Consider the following 15,306-nt stretch of genomic DNA (forward strand, 5'->3'; position numbering starts at 1 on the left):
CTGCTGTGGGTGGCGTCACCTGGTAGCAGGGATTCCGGGAGCCAGGGGTCGCCCTCATCACCACCTGCAGGCTTCAGACGGTGTTGCCTTACTTCCTGACAACCTGAGACAATAACTTTCCTTGTCTTTGACAGAGTGGCCTCTGACTGGAGCCTGCCGTGGGCTGTGAGAGATACGCCACCAGGTAAATACAGAGCAAGTTTTTCTGATTTTTCAATAGCGTTTTTCTCCCAAGACTCCCTAAGACCTAAACCTAGCACTTTGTTTCGTCCTTACTATAGCCCTGTGGGTTAGGTGCTGTCTTATTTCCATCTTACATATTAGGAAAACAAGGCACATATAAGGTTAGGCAACTTGATCAATGTGTATAAAGGTGTTCATCACAGCATATATAATACCAAAATAAAGCAAAAAGGTAAATTGTATTAAATTAATCAGGGTGTAGTCATTAGATATATTTTGATAATACTCTGTCAAAGAGTTTCTCTTCTATTTTTACTTTACTAAAAGTTTCACAAATGGATGTTTAGTTTTAGTTAATGCTCTTCTACTCATATCTGCTGAGGTGATCAAATGATTTGTATCCTTTTATCTGTTAGTGGTGATTTTTTTTACATTGATTTATTTCAAATGTTAAGCTACCTTGCATTGCTGAGATAAAATCAACTTTGTCATGATGTCTTACCATTTTTATACTTAGCTAGATGTAATTGGCTAAGCTTTAGCATAAGTGAGATTGGTTAAAATTTTCTTTTCTGGCATTTTTCTTGTCAGGTATGGTTTTTAAAATATTAGAATTATTTGCGACTTGAATGTATGTTTTAACTTGACAATACAACAGTTTGGTGTTTCCTTTGAGGGAAGAGTTTTTACCTGCTAGTTTAGTTTCAGGTTTATTTAGGTTTTCTATTTCTTCTTGGGTCAATTTTATCGTTATGTTTTTGACTGTATATGCAGATTTCTGTTGGATATATATATATATATATATATATACACACACACACACACACACACATATACAAGAGGGGAATTTCTGAATCTTATAAGCAAACATATATTCAGGGTAGGAGATACTATCAAACAGTTTTCCAAAATGATGTATCAATTTAAAAACAAACTCCCTACAGGAGTGAGTCAGGGTTCTGATTTCTCCATATTCTTTCAAATACAAAATATTTTGTCTTTTTGCTTGTTTGATTTTTTTCATTTAAAGCTCTCTTGGTGTGTATGGAGTAGCAATGTATTCCAGTTTTAATTTGCATTTATTTTCCTATACATTAATGTGATCGGACATCTTTCATATGTCAAATGACCATTTATCTATCTTGTTTTGTGTCAACCTTTTTATATGTTAACAAATGTGAAAAAATTTGGATTGTCTTTCTTACTATCTTTTTTTATTTAGCTGTGGACGTTTTAAATAATATATTCTGGATTTAAGGACTTGGTAGTTACAAGTGTTGCAAATATCTCCTATTTTTTAATGGCTTATCTTTTTATTACATTTTTTGTGACTAGAAATTGAAATAGTGTAAATTACCATTTTTTCCCATTGTGGTTAGCACCATCGTGTTCTTTTTAAGAAATCTTGGGCTTATTCCAAGATCACAAAGATACTGTTTTATGTTTTCATCTGAAAGCTATGTTGTGTTATCTTCACATTTTAATTTATAATGATCGGGAATTGATCTCATCAGAACAGGGTGAAACAGAGGGTCGAAATTAATTTTTTTTCCATGTGAATATCCATGGACTGTCCATGACCAGGCACCATTCTGTCATCATAGTATTCTTTGTCTACTTATTTATTTTGGTTGGAGTCACTGAGGCACAGTTGATCCACAGTGAAATTCTCTACGTTCTGTCTGATCTGTATGGTCCTGTGACCACCACCACGATCGAGTCGTAGAACACATGCAAGAAAGAGTGCTCCTGGCCAGTGAGCTACCCCTCCCTGCCTCCAGCCCCAAAAGCCTCCATCTGGGCGCTGTCTCTGCATTGTCCTTCTGCCAGAATATATCAGTGGGGTAAAACAGCATGTAGCCTTTTGTTTCGGACTTCTTTCACTTAACCCAGGTTGTTTCAGATTAATCCATGTTGTTGGAAGTATCAGTGGTTTGTCCCTTTTTATTGCTTAGTAGAATTCCATTGTGTGATGGCCCACAGTTTGTTTATCTGTTTACCTATGGTTGAATATTGGTATATTTACAGATGTGAGTACTGTGATTTAAAGCAGCTGTAAACCAAGTAGCCTTTGTGTGGACATACGTTTTCATTTCTTATGGGCAAGTTACTAGCTGTGGGGTTATTGAATCATATGGTAAGAGTAGCAGGTACATGTTTAACATTACCAAAAAAAAGTCCTCGGACTTTAAGTGACTGTGATGTTTTACATTTCAGTCATCAACACAGAAAAGCTTTCGCTGCATTACAGTCTCCCCAGGCTTCCTATTCTTAGTCTTTGTAATGCTCACAATTTGAGATGGTGTATAGTTGTTTTGATTTTTATTTTCCTAACAGTTAATAATGTTGAACATCTTTTCTTGTGCTTCTTTGCCATCTGCACATTCTTTGGCAAAGTGTCCAAATTATTCACCCGTTTTAAAAATTACTTAGGTCCATATTATAGAACTATGATAGGATACATTCTATGTACAGACCTTTTATTAAAATATCAACTTCGCAAATACCTTTATGAAATATCAGCTTTGCAAATACCTTTTCTCAGTCTCTAACTTTTTTTTTGACATCCTTTAAATGTGTTATTCAGAGAGAAGAAACTAAAACTTTGATGAAGTTCAACTTTTTTTCTCTAGTGAAGGGAGGTTTTACATCCTTCCTGAGCAATCTTTGTTAAAACTAAGGAAAAAAGGTGTCACAGTGGGTGAAGCTCCCAATGGGATGCCTGCGCCCCATACTGGAGTGTTGATTAGAGTCCTGGTTACTCTGCTTCTGATCCAGCTTCCTGTGAATGCCTCCTGGGAGGCAGAAGAGGAGGGTTCAAGTGCTTGGGTCCCTGCCACACATGTGGAAGTCCTGGATGGAGTCCCTGGCTCCTGACTTTGGTCTGGCCCAGCCCTGGCTATTGTGGGCATTTGGGGAGTGAACCAGCAGGTGGAAGATTGATGTGCCTCTCTTTCTATCTATCTTCCTCTTTCTCTTTGTCACCCTGCCTTTTTTTTTTTTTTTTTTTTTGACAGGCAGAGTGGATAGTGAGAGAGAGAGAGAGAGAGAGAGAGAGAAAGGTCTTCCTTTGCGGTTGGTTCACCCTCCAATGGCCGCTGAGGCCGGCGCACCACGCTGATCCGAAGCCAGGAGCCAGGTGCTTCTCCCAGTCTCCCGTGTGGGTGCAGGGCCCAAGGACCTGGGCCATCCTCCACTGCACTCCCGGGCCACAGCAGAGAGCTGGCCTGGAAGAGGGGCAACCGGGATAGAATCCGATGCCCCGACCGGGACTAGAACCCAGTGTGCTGGTGCCACAAGGCGGAGGATTAGCCTGTTAAGCCACGGCGCTGGCCCTGCCTTTCAAATAAATAAATATTTAAAAAACCCAGGACACCAGTATTTTCTTACTTTTCGATAGGAGTCATGATTTATGGATGATGTGTCTTTTTCTTGTCATTAGGACGGCAGTGATATCTCTGTGACTTTCTATATCTCTGTGGCTGCAGAGCCACGCTGTAGCTTTTTAAACATCAATGGTGGCCGGCACCACGGCTCACTAGGCTAATCCTCCGCCTTGCGGCGCCGGCACACCGGGTTCTAGTCCCGGTCAGGGTACCGATCCTGTCCCGGTTGCCCCTCTTCCAGGCCAGCTCTCTGCTATGGCCCGGGAAGGCAGTGGAGGATGGCCCAAGTCCTTGGTCCCTGCACCCCATGGGAGACCAGGAGAAGCACCTGGCTCCTGGCTTCAGATCAGCGCGGTGCGCCGGCTGCAGCGCGCCTACCACGGCAGCCATTGGAGGGTGAACCAACAGCAAAAAGGAAGACCTTTCTCTCTGTCTCTCTCTCTCACTGTCCACTCTTCCTGTCAAAAAAAAAAAAAAAAAAAGAAATAAAGCTAAACATCAATGGTGTTAAAGAAAATTTTTGACTACAAATAAAAATGCCAGTCAGAAATGAATGGAAAATTGAATCAAAAGAAGGCAATACAGCCCTAATCCAAGAGTTGAAAAAACTGCAAGGATTGAAACTCTGTTCCTTTCTTGGGTTGGCTGTATTTGGCATTCTTCTGTTTTTGCTTCTCAGACATTCATGTCTGTAGGGCATGAACAGCACAGCTTATTTGGGGTCTGGGCTAAGAGAAGAGGAAGCCTTGCTTCTCGCTGCCACAGTTGCCTTCGCGAGGGCAGATGAGAAAGGAACACACAAAACGAAGACAAGGGTGAGGCAGTGGAACGGGCTCTCTTGGGAAGTTTGCAGATCTTCAGGGAAGGGGTGCAAAGATTCTAAAGGATTATTGTGGCCCATGGTGCTGAGGGGTACCTCGTCCTAGTTCCAGACGATCTTAATGGTTCCCCAGCCATCTCATGGACTGTCACCTTGACCTCCTACATCCTGGGTTCTCCAAGGGTGGTCTGGGGAGTAGCAGCATCAGTGTACCCTGAGAGCTTGTTAGAAATGCAGAATCCCCAGACCTGATCACTTAGAATTGGCTTTTTGAAAGATTCACTTATTTATTTGAAAGGCAGAGTTAGAGAAAGAGGGAGACACACAGAGAGAAAGATCTTCCATCTGTTGGTTCACTCCCCAAATGGCTGGAATGGTTGGGGCGGGGGCTGGGCCAGGCTGAAGCCAGGAGCCAGGAGTTCATCTGGGTCTCCCACATAGGTGAGAGGGGCCCAAGCATTTGTGCCATCTTACACTGTCTTCATAGATACATTTAGCAGTGGAGCAGCCAGAACTCAAACCAGCACTTGTATTTGATGCTGGTGTTGCAGGCAGTGGCTGAACCTGCTGTGCTCCAGTGTGGCCCCAAAATTGGCATTTAAAAAATATTTATTTGTTTGTTTACTTGGAAGGCAGAGTAGCATGTGAGCACACACACACACACACAGAGAGAGAGAGAGAGATAGAGAGAGAATGAGGGAGAAGAAGAGGGAGACACGGAGGGAAAGAGAGAAAATCTTCCATACACTGGTTCATTCCTCCAAATGGCCACCAGCCAGATCTGGGCCAGGCTGAAGCCAGGAGCCAGGAATTCAATCCTGTCCTTCCACATGGGAGGCAGGGGCTCAGGCACTCAGGCCATCTTCTGCCGCCTTTCCAGGTACATTAACAGGGAGCTGGAGTGGAATCCAATATCCAGAACTTGAACTTGTGCTCTGATGTGGGATGCTATGTCACAAGCCCTGGCTTAACCCACTCATCCACAATGCCAGTCCCCAGAATCTGCATTGTAACAAGTGATCCTTATGCACTGGAATGTTTTACATAATCACTGTTTATACTTCTTTTTTTATAGTCAACTGACTCTGTTCTTTTTTTTTTTTTTTTTGAAATTTATTTAAGGCACACAAATTTTATGTATTTCATGTCTACAGATTTAGGAACATAGTGCTACTTCCCACCCTACCCTCCCTCCTGCCCACACTCCCACCCTTCTTCCTCTTCCCTCTCCTATTCCCACTCTGAATTTTTACAAAGATCTATTTTCAGTTTACTTTATACTCATAAGGTTAACTCTACACTAGGTAAAGGGCTCAACAAACAGGATGAAGAAAAAAAGCACTGTTCCCCCACAGTAGAGACAAGGGCTGTAGACACTCATCCAATCTTGACATGTCCGTTTTACTGCAATGCACCGCATTTTAGGCACACCAGATCTTTGAGAAGTACATTTCAGCTGTCTGCCCCCCACCCTCCCCACCCCCGGTCTTTGTTATTCAGCTGTCCCAGCCCAGGCAGACTGACATGCCTCCAGGGTGAAGTTGTGAAGCCCTGGTGCAGGAGATGGGTGTGAACTGTCGGTAGACCGTAGGAAGAATAATCTTAAATTATGAACTATTTTGAGTTATAAAGGGAATTTGAAGAGTTCTACAACTCTGAAATCCACAAAATAACTTCTGTCAGCTGATTTTAGAGAAGTCTCCTTTCTGAAGCCACCTTCTTCAATGCTCTGTGTTGGAATAGCACACGCACACTATGTGTTTGCTTGCACATAAGCTAGGTATGGGAGTTTTCAAAATCAGATTGTTGACTGAGTCTGGACCCTTCTAATCCCCCCTTATTGGCATTCATTCATTGCATTAAAGATTTGTTGAGCCCCCTGGGGTCCCGGGGGGCTTAACAAAGCAGTAGGAGACAGTCCCTGCCTTCAAGGAACTTGCATTCTGGTTGGGAAGTTAACATCGCCCAGGGATCCCTGCTGTCTTCCGTGGAGATCCCACCAGTCCATAAGGCTCTCAGACTGAGCAAACAATGAAGAGAGGCCAGGGTGTGCATACGTGTGTGTGTGTGTGTTGTGGAGTGATGGCGGTAAGGATTGGCCACTGAGGTGGAGAAAGTGGTCACTGGAGAGGTGAATGAGTGGAGTGGAGGACTCTGTGAGGTCCACAAGGACCTGGAGAGCAGGTGAGGGGCGAGGGGGCATGGCCATGGAGTCTTGTCTGCGTTTCCTGGAAGAACTTGACTTTGCTTGACAGAAGGGTGCTGGACAGTTACGTTTTCTTTTGTATCTCCCTCAGCTTTTGTTCCACTGAGAGTCTCATACCTGCTTCCAAATATTCCCCAAAGAACCTGGGCTCGTTCATGGGGAGGTGATTTGTTTCAGTGATCACACTGCCTTTGCACTTACAGAAATGATGAACTGTTCACTGGTTTGGGTACGTAGGACCACCAACGTGATTGCTATGATGGTATAAACACATCACATCCATGGTGAAGAAGCCCCTATCATCTGATGATTGGCCATTACTTTCAAGTGAAGGAAAACTGTTGTCTCTAGAAAGTTCTTTAGTACTTGGGCCCCTGCCACCATGTAGGAGACCTGGATAAAGCTCCTGGCTCCTGACTTTGGCCTTGATCGTTGAGACCATTTGGGGAGTGAACTGTAGAACGGAAGATCTCTGACTCTCCCTCACTGTAAATCTTTTTAACAAAATAAATAAAAACTGAAACCTTATGATGGCATACTTGCTCTATTTTTTTTAAAAAAAGATTTATTCATTTGAAAGGCAGAGTAACAGAGAGAGAAAGGGAGAGAGAGAGAGAGAGATAACTTCCATCTGCTGGCTCACTCCCCATATGGCTGTAATGGTCAGGGCTGGACCAGGCTGAAACCAGGAGCCAGAAGTTTTTCCCAGGTCTCCCATGTGCGTGCAGGGACTCAAGCACTTGGGCCGTCTTCTGCTGTTTTCCCAGGTGCATTAGCAGGGAGCTGGATCAGAAGTGGAGCAACCTGGGCTTGAGCTGGTGCCCATATGGGAGGCCGGCCGCTCAGGCAGTAGCTTAACCTGCTGCTCCACAATGCCAGCCCCAGTCTTTATTCTCTTAATCTTATAATAGACTTACTGGTCGCTGGGACCCTGCACACTGGGACCCTTGGAGATGGTGTCTTCTGTCTGTATTGGTTAACTCAGGAGCTGGAACAGGGCTGGGAGCCCTGGAGAGCCTCATGGCAGTGTGGCTGCATGTAGCCTGTGGGTTCTGTGTGCTGTGCCTACGGCTCAGGAGTCTCTGTTCTCATGCACATTTTCTCAGGGAGTGTTTTAGAATTCCCTCAGCTCTATCCCAGACACGACAGACTGGACCAGAATCACGCAGTTACCATGGCATCCACAGATAGCCCTTAGAAGCTTGCCGACTTCTCCAGGCTGAAAGATGGTAAACTTCTCTGATAGAACATTTTCCACCTTATGGGCCGAGAAGAGAAGCTATATTTATCTGGGACAGCAAATCTGATTTTCAAAACTTCTCTCAAGCATCATCTTTTAGATCTTTGCTGGTTTATGTGCTCCGACTTGTGGCAGCTTTTTCCTCTTTGATCTGGAGGATCCTCTTTGATCTTTTTAAATCCCCTGGAGATGGGCAGGACCCTGGCTAAGACATCCCTTTCTGTTTCAGACAAGTGTTGAAGCAATTGAGCTTCAGGGAAGCCTTATTTCAGGGAGATGGAGGCAAAAATGGGTCTACAGCAAATGAAGTTACAGAGTGGCCCTCTACAGGCGACCTCTCCATCAGACACCATTCTCTGCTTTGTTTTTTGAAGATTTGTTTATTTATTTGAAAGGCAGAGTTACAGAGAGAGAGAGAGAGAGATCTTCCATCCGATGGTTCACTCCCCAGATAGCTGCAGCAGCCAGACCTGTGCTGATCTGAAACCAGGAGCTAGGAACTTCTTCAGGTCTCCCCCATGAGCACAGGGGACCAAGCACTTGGGCCATCCTCCGCTGCTCTCTCAGGAGCATTAGCAGGGAGCTGGATCGGAAGTGGAGCAGCGGGGACTGGAACCGGGTGCCGGCCACTTCAGGCGGTGCCTTTACCTGCTATGCCACAGTGCTGGCCCCAAGTTCTTTTTTTTTTTTTTTTTAAATAAATTTTATTGTGTACCTATGAGGTTTAGGATACATGCAGATAGTAAAATGGCTGCCACAGTGACTCAGCGGAACACAGCTGTCATCTTGCATACTGATAAGAACAGCTGAAATCTACTCAATTAACAAAACTTCCTGATACAATGCAACTTGATTTTGTTAACTTTAGTCCTCAGTGGTACACCAGGCCGGTGAACTTGTTCGTTCTCCGCAGCCACTTGTAGCCTTTGCCTCCGTTTGTTTCTCCCTTTCCCTTCCCCCACTCCGGGCAATCACTGTTTATCCCTGCATAGCTGAACGCTCTCTCGCGTTCTCTTTCTCTCTCTCTCTCTCTCTTTCTCTCTCTCTCTCTCTCTCTCCCTCTCCCTCTCTCCCTCTCTCCCACCCTCTCTCTCTCTGTTTAAATGTTCCGCATCTAAGTGAGCTCGTGCAATATTTTTCTTTCTGGTAACACGGTTCTTTGATGTTAATCTAATTCTCATTACTTGTTCACTCCTTACGCAGTCTCGTTGTCTGACGGCTTCGGTTAATGGAGAGGTCCGCGGACCACCAGCTTTTGCCTTAGAGGTGACAGTCGCGGCCTGTTGCAGTCATCAGTTTGCATTACTTGGCATTTGTGTAGTACTGAGTTCAAAGCACCTTTGCCCCCACTGTTACTCGAACTGTAAGCTGGGAGACAATTTCCTTTCATTTCCTTTTGTTTTAGATGAGGGGATTGAGGGGATGTGGGAGCAAAACCTCACTTCTTGCCTTTTAGAGTTCCTGAGAATTAAATTGACAGACCACAGATTAAGAACATGAATTCATTGGGCTGGCGCCGTGGCTCACTAGGCTAATCTTCCGCCTCCGGTGCCAGCACCCTGGGTTCGAGTCCCTGTTGGGGCGCCAGATGCTGTCCCAGTTGCTTCTCTTCCAGTCCAGCTCTCTGCTGTGGCCCAGGAAGGCAGTGGAGGATGGCCCAAGTCCTTGGGCCTTGCACCTGCATGGGAGACCAGGAGGAAGCACCTGGCTCCTGGCTTTGGATCGGCGCAGTGCGCCGGCCATAGCGGCCATTTGGGTCTCTATCACTGTCTGACTCTGTCAAAAAAACCAAAACCATGAATTCATGTCATGCAGTAGTTCCCCCCTTATCTGCAGTTTCACTTTCCATGGTTTTGGTTATCTGCATTCAACCTCGTCCAAAATATTAAATGGAAAATTCCAGAAATAAACAGTTCATTAGTTTTAAATAACTTTTTATCACAGTATGTTGTTTTAACTACTAAACTACTATAAAGTTTTGCTTCCCCATATATCTTCAAGCCTCTCATTCAAAAGAAAACAAAAAGGAAATTAAAGAGAAATCTCCTCATGTGCCTACTTATACATTACATTATTATACGTGTGTATGTATTAGGACTGCATAGTTAGTCTACATGGGGTTTGGCGCTATCTGTGGCTATTCAAGCATCCATGGAATGTCCTAGGATGCTCCCCCCACCAGCAAGGGGGTCTACTGTATAAGTTTTATGGGTCAGGAGTGCATTCATGAGGAAGGGAGACCCAAAGAAGCAATTGGAGTTTGTCACTTGTACAGAGAATTGGACCAAGAATGGCAGTGTGTGAAATCCGACAAGGCAGAGGGCCCAGGCTGCAGCAGGTAGTTGGTGGAGAAGTGACAGGGAAGGTAGGAGCTGGTTTAACAAGCTGGTGGTGCAGGTCTGGCTTCCCCTTCTTGCCCCTGAGGATAAGAACAATGTGACTTTCCTTCTGCTATGTAGAGGACATCTTTTAAAACATTGTAAAAAAAAAAAAAGAATTCATTTATTTGAAAGAGGGGGGAAGAGAGAGACAGACATTTTCCATCTGCTGGCTCATTCCTAAATGGCCGCAACAGCTGGGGCTGATCCAGTCCAAAGCAGAAGCCGGGAGCTCCATCTGGCTCTCCCCCATGGTCGGCAGGGGCCCAAGCAATTGGGTCATCTCCCATTGCTTTTGCAGGCACGTGAGCAGGAGCTGGATCGCAAGTGGAGCAGCTGGAATTCCAGCTGGAGTTCCTATATGGGATGTTGTTCGCATTGCAAGCAGTGGCTTAGCCTGGAGTGCCACAGCAGAGGCCCAGAGGACATCTCTCTCGTGGGAGTATCATCCCCTGTGTTTATGAGCTAGGAAGAAGGTTGCGTGGTCTTCTTGCACCTGCTGTTTTTCTAAGTGCCTCAGCAGTATGCCACGGCAGCATAGTTTTGGGGTGGTGCATTCTCAACTCTTTCAAGGGCAGAAAGATGCTGTCTCCTTTAAGAATCCTTTCTTCTAGGAGTCACACCTGGGCTAGAACCTGCCCTTCCGGTCTGTGGCTTGGACTCAAGGTGCCCTGTCATGGGGGGCACGATGTGAGAGTAAGAAGAGAACCGCAGCTTGTCTGGCCCCCAGATCTAACTTTTGCCCCTTGAAGGTGGAGGTTGTCTTCTAATATTGATGGCTGATTTCCAGTACCTTCCATAGGGCCTGGCGCACAGGAGGTGCTCAGTTAGCATTTTTTGGTAAGATATGATGTCAGCATTTTCATCTCTGCCTCTCCCCTTTTACATATGCAACAGCACAATGTTAAATATAAGAATTAGATCTAAGGGACGGCATTGTGGTTATGCTGTGGCGTATGATGCCAGCATCCCCTACTGGGGTGCTTGTTCGAGTTCTGGCTGCTCTGCTTCCAATCCAGCTTCCCACCAACGTGCCTGGGAAAGTAGCAGAAGATGGCCTGAGCCCCTGCCACCCATGTGGGAGATCTGGATGGAGTTCTAGTCCCCTGGCTTCAGCCTGGCCCAGACCTGGCTGCCTTGGTCATTTGGGGAGTGAACCAGTGGATGGAACATTTCTCTTTTCCTCTCTCTCTCTCTCTCCTTTTCTCTGTTACTCTATCTTTCAAATAAATAAATAAGTGAATAAATGAATCTTTTAAAAAATAATTATATCTAACATAACTAGGCAGCATATGGGGACGCAAATAAATAAATAAGTGAATAAATGAATCTTTTCAAAAATAATTATATCTAACATAACTAGGCAGCATATGGGGACGCATGGGGTTTCAGTCCATCAAACGTACTGGGTGAAAGCGTTGAACTGAGCTGGGGAAAGCCGCAGGGAGGCTGCAAATGGGGCTCCTACCTTCAGAGAGCTCCACGTCTGCTCGGAGAAACAGACTTCCCGCTGTGGAAGGGCTGAGGAAGGGCTGCTCTTGGGAAGTCTCACCGGCTGGAAAGTCAAGGCGAGGTGTGGGCCGGGCGCGGGCCATGCACAGCGGGAACTCTCGGGCTGAGGGGGAGGAGGAAGTGGACCCACGCTGCTGTCATTTTCTTTGTTGGCTTCTATAATTACCTATACGGTTTCGAGCGCTTTCAGGCAAGAATCTAAATTCAGTCACTGGTCCAGGGCTGACTCATTCTCATTAACTGGAATAGAACTTGAACTTTGACAAAGCTTCAGTTGGCTCTTTGCTTTAAATAGTCAAGCAATTATGCCCTAACTTAGCATCCATAAACAATCGTTTCCATCCTTATCTCTGCTGGAGTTATGCTTTTCCAAGTCCTCTAGGGTAATGATTTTCAAGGTTCTGTCCTCAAAAAAAGGTAAATTAATTAAAATACAAATAAACAAACCAACAAAACAGCTGAAGGAGCCACTGCTGAGATTCCGATTCAGGGGCCTAGAAAGCTGTTCTTTGTTATCATCAACATTTTATTTTGGAATAATTTTATATTTACAAAAAAAATTGCAAAGATGGTACAGAGAGTGCTTTTGTTTCCTTCATTTAGCGGCCCCTGATGTTATCTCCTTTTATAACCATAATAATCTGTCGAAATGAATAAATTACCATTGATGCAATGCGGCCGCGTTCGTAGACTATTTAGATTTCTCGAGTTTTTCCACTAATGTCCTTTTCTGGTCCGGTTCAGGATCTCACGTTACATTGAGTCGTTGCATTTCCTCAGTCTGCTTTGTCATAGTTTCAGTTTTCTTTGAATCTGCAGTTTGATTCAGCTGCTTGATTCAATACCCATTGTCTCCCCAAGGCAGGGGACAGACTCGGGGTGCCCCTCACAGTGCCTGGGGGGCCCTGCCTCGCCCGAGCAGCACCCTGTGATCCTGTATCTGTCGTGGACGCTGTAGGCCACAGAGCCCCACTCTCGAGGATTCTGGAGAGAATTCCACAGAGAGCTGTTTGCAGAGGGGTAGACAGGGTTAAGGGTGAGGGTTGTGAAGACAACCAGGAGCTATCTACAGAAAGAAGCGCTTACTCTTTTGGGAGAGGGCAGGAGCAGGTGGGGCCACGGTCACATGTGCATACAGGCCTCTCATCCCCGTGTCTGTTTCCAGGGCTTCACTCACCCGCGGCCCACTGCTGCCTGGATACGTTGATGGGAAAATTCAAGGCGTTTTAAACTGAGCGTTGTCCCGAGTAGCGTGAGGAAGCCTGGTGCCACGCTGCCCTCTGTCCTGCCGGGAGTGTGAACCCAGCCTTTGTCCAGTTTCCACGCCATGTACACCACCTGTCCGTTAGGCATTTAGCAGCTTTCTTGGTGCTCACGTTGACTCCTGGGTGTTGTGTTCAAGCAACCCTTGTAGTATACACGGGGTTCAGTGTTGCTTGTAGTCTCACTGGGTACTTGGGGGCCACCCCCGTGCATGCAGAGATACTACTGTTCTCGGAGAGCCCGCGCTGCCAGTACCTTGAGGCTGTGATGTGTGCGGACAGGAGGAAGACCGGCCCTGCACTTCATCTCCTTTGCCGTGGCTCTCCTGCTGCTGCTGCCCCACAGCAGGACTCAACAGGAAGTCAGGGGGCAGGGATGGGACGATTCAGATCCTAGGCAGACAAGGGAGAGCAGGAAGGGGAACGAATCTGAGGTGAGAACAACTAGCACCATGTCCAAGCAAAGTGCTCGATTAGTTAGTTGGGTCTGGATTAAAACTTGATCTCTGCTTATTAACTCACTGCTCTGTGTTATTTGGAATTTATTGCTTCATACTAAAGAAAGGCCAATACATTTTTTAATAAGATGTCTTTATTTATTTGAAAGTTACAGAGAGAGAAGGAGAGATACAAAGAGGGTGAGAGATCTTCCATCTGTTGGTTCACTTTCCAGATGGCTGCAACTGCCGGGACTGGGCCAGGCTGAAGCTGGGAGCCAGGAGATTCATCTGGGTCTCCCACATGGGTGCAGGGGCCCAGGTACTTGGGCCATCATCTGCTGCTTTCCCAGGCCATTAGCAGGGAGCTGGAGAAGAAATGGAGCAGCTGGGACACAAACCAGCACCCACAGCATTGCAGATGTTTGGCTTAACCCACTATACCACAATGCTGCCCCCCCATAAATATTTTTAATATTTAATGTTTAATATTGGAAACTGTATATTTTATCAACTAGTCAAAAATTCAAGACATATTAATTTTGTGAGCTAATGCTATGTAGAAAGAAGTCAGCAGCTTCCAGCTAAATGAGTGAACATTTAGACTGAAGAAGAGAAATATCTGAGATATGCTTTTAGAATTGATAACAGATTTCAAAGTGGCCTATATTACCAATAAAATTTGCATAAAACAGTGCATTTTCCTCCATTTTGTTGTTAAGTCTAGATTTTTTTTTTTTTTTTGACAGGCAGAATGGATAGTGAGAGAGAGAGACAGAGAGAAAGGTCTTCCTTTTTGCCGTTGGTTCACCCTCCAATGGCCGCCGTGGCCAGCACATCATGCTGATCTGTAGCCAGGAGCCAGGTGCTTCTCCTGGTCTCCCATGCGGGTGCAGGGCCCAAGGATTTGGGCCATCCTCCACTGCCTTCCCGGGCCATAGCAGAGAGCTGGCCTGGAAGAGGGGCAACCAGGATAGAATCCGGCGCCCCAACCGGGACTAGAACCCGGTGTGCTGGCGCCGCAAGGCGGAGGATTAGCCTGTTAATCCATGGCACCGGCCAAGTCTAGATTTTAAAAGGAATAGTGGCTGCATTTTCTGCAAACTAAACTCTGGACACCCCCCCAAAAAAAAAAAGAATCAGAAAAGGTCTTCATTTTCAAAGGAACACCATCTCGGGTGGAAAATAGCTCATTGCTGTCAAGTGTCCTTGGGACCTATGGGAAATCACCAGTCTTTAGAACTGGACTATCCTGGGCTTTATCCAGTGGTGGGGGTGGCTGGGTGAGATGCTTTTCTCCTTCATTTCAAATGAGGAGTTGAAATTAGAAATTAGCTATATCTTATGATTTTTGACGTTAAATACTTTACATTTGCCCAAACAGAAGGCTTTGGTGGAGGTGTGTTTTGTCCATGCATATTTTTCATAGGGGTCTTTTGTGTTTGCTCATCGGGAAAGGGGCACATCTATGTTTATTTTGAAGAGCAGTTGCATTAGGGTCTTGTCAGGAAATAGAATTTACTCCCGAGGATTTGAATGAAGAGAATTTAATGAAGGGACAAGTGCAGGCCTGTGGGCAGGGCTACAGGGACAAACAAGGTGTGATCTGGTACCCAGACAATAGTAGCAGTGGTATCTTAGTCTATTGTCTATTGCTGTGACAAAATACCCGAGATTGGGTGAATGAATAAGGAGAGGGAATGGACTTCTGGCAGTTCTGGAGGCCAGAGATTCCAAGTGCATGGTGTAGGGGTCTTCTCAGCCTCTGGTGAGAGCCCTCTTGCTGCCTGGTAACACAGCAGAGGGCGTGACGAGGCAAGACAGAATAAAGGTGCTAGCGCAAGACTCTCTTCCTCTTATGAAACCACCAATGCCATCAAGG

The 15,306-nt window shown here is 45.6% G+C and overlaps 1 protein-coding gene across 1 annotated transcript in view; it reads left to right on the forward strand.

Moving 5' to 3' along the window:
- Positions 1–133: 133 nt before the first annotated feature.
- Positions 134–15,306, forward strand: part of NCALD (neurocalcin delta) — a 310,833-nt gene continuing 295,660 nt past the window's right edge. The window contains exon 1 of the mRNA XM_062188166.1: positions 134–184. The gene's annotated coding sequence lies outside the window, so the exon portion shown is untranslated. The remainder of the gene's footprint in view (positions 185–15,306) is intronic.

The sequence above is a fragment of the Lepus europaeus genome, chromosome 4 (assembly GCF_033115175.1).
Source record: "Lepus europaeus isolate LE1 chromosome 4, mLepTim1.pri, whole genome shotgun sequence".
Lineage (NCBI taxonomy): Eukaryota > Metazoa > Chordata > Mammalia > Lagomorpha > Leporidae > Lepus > Lepus europaeus.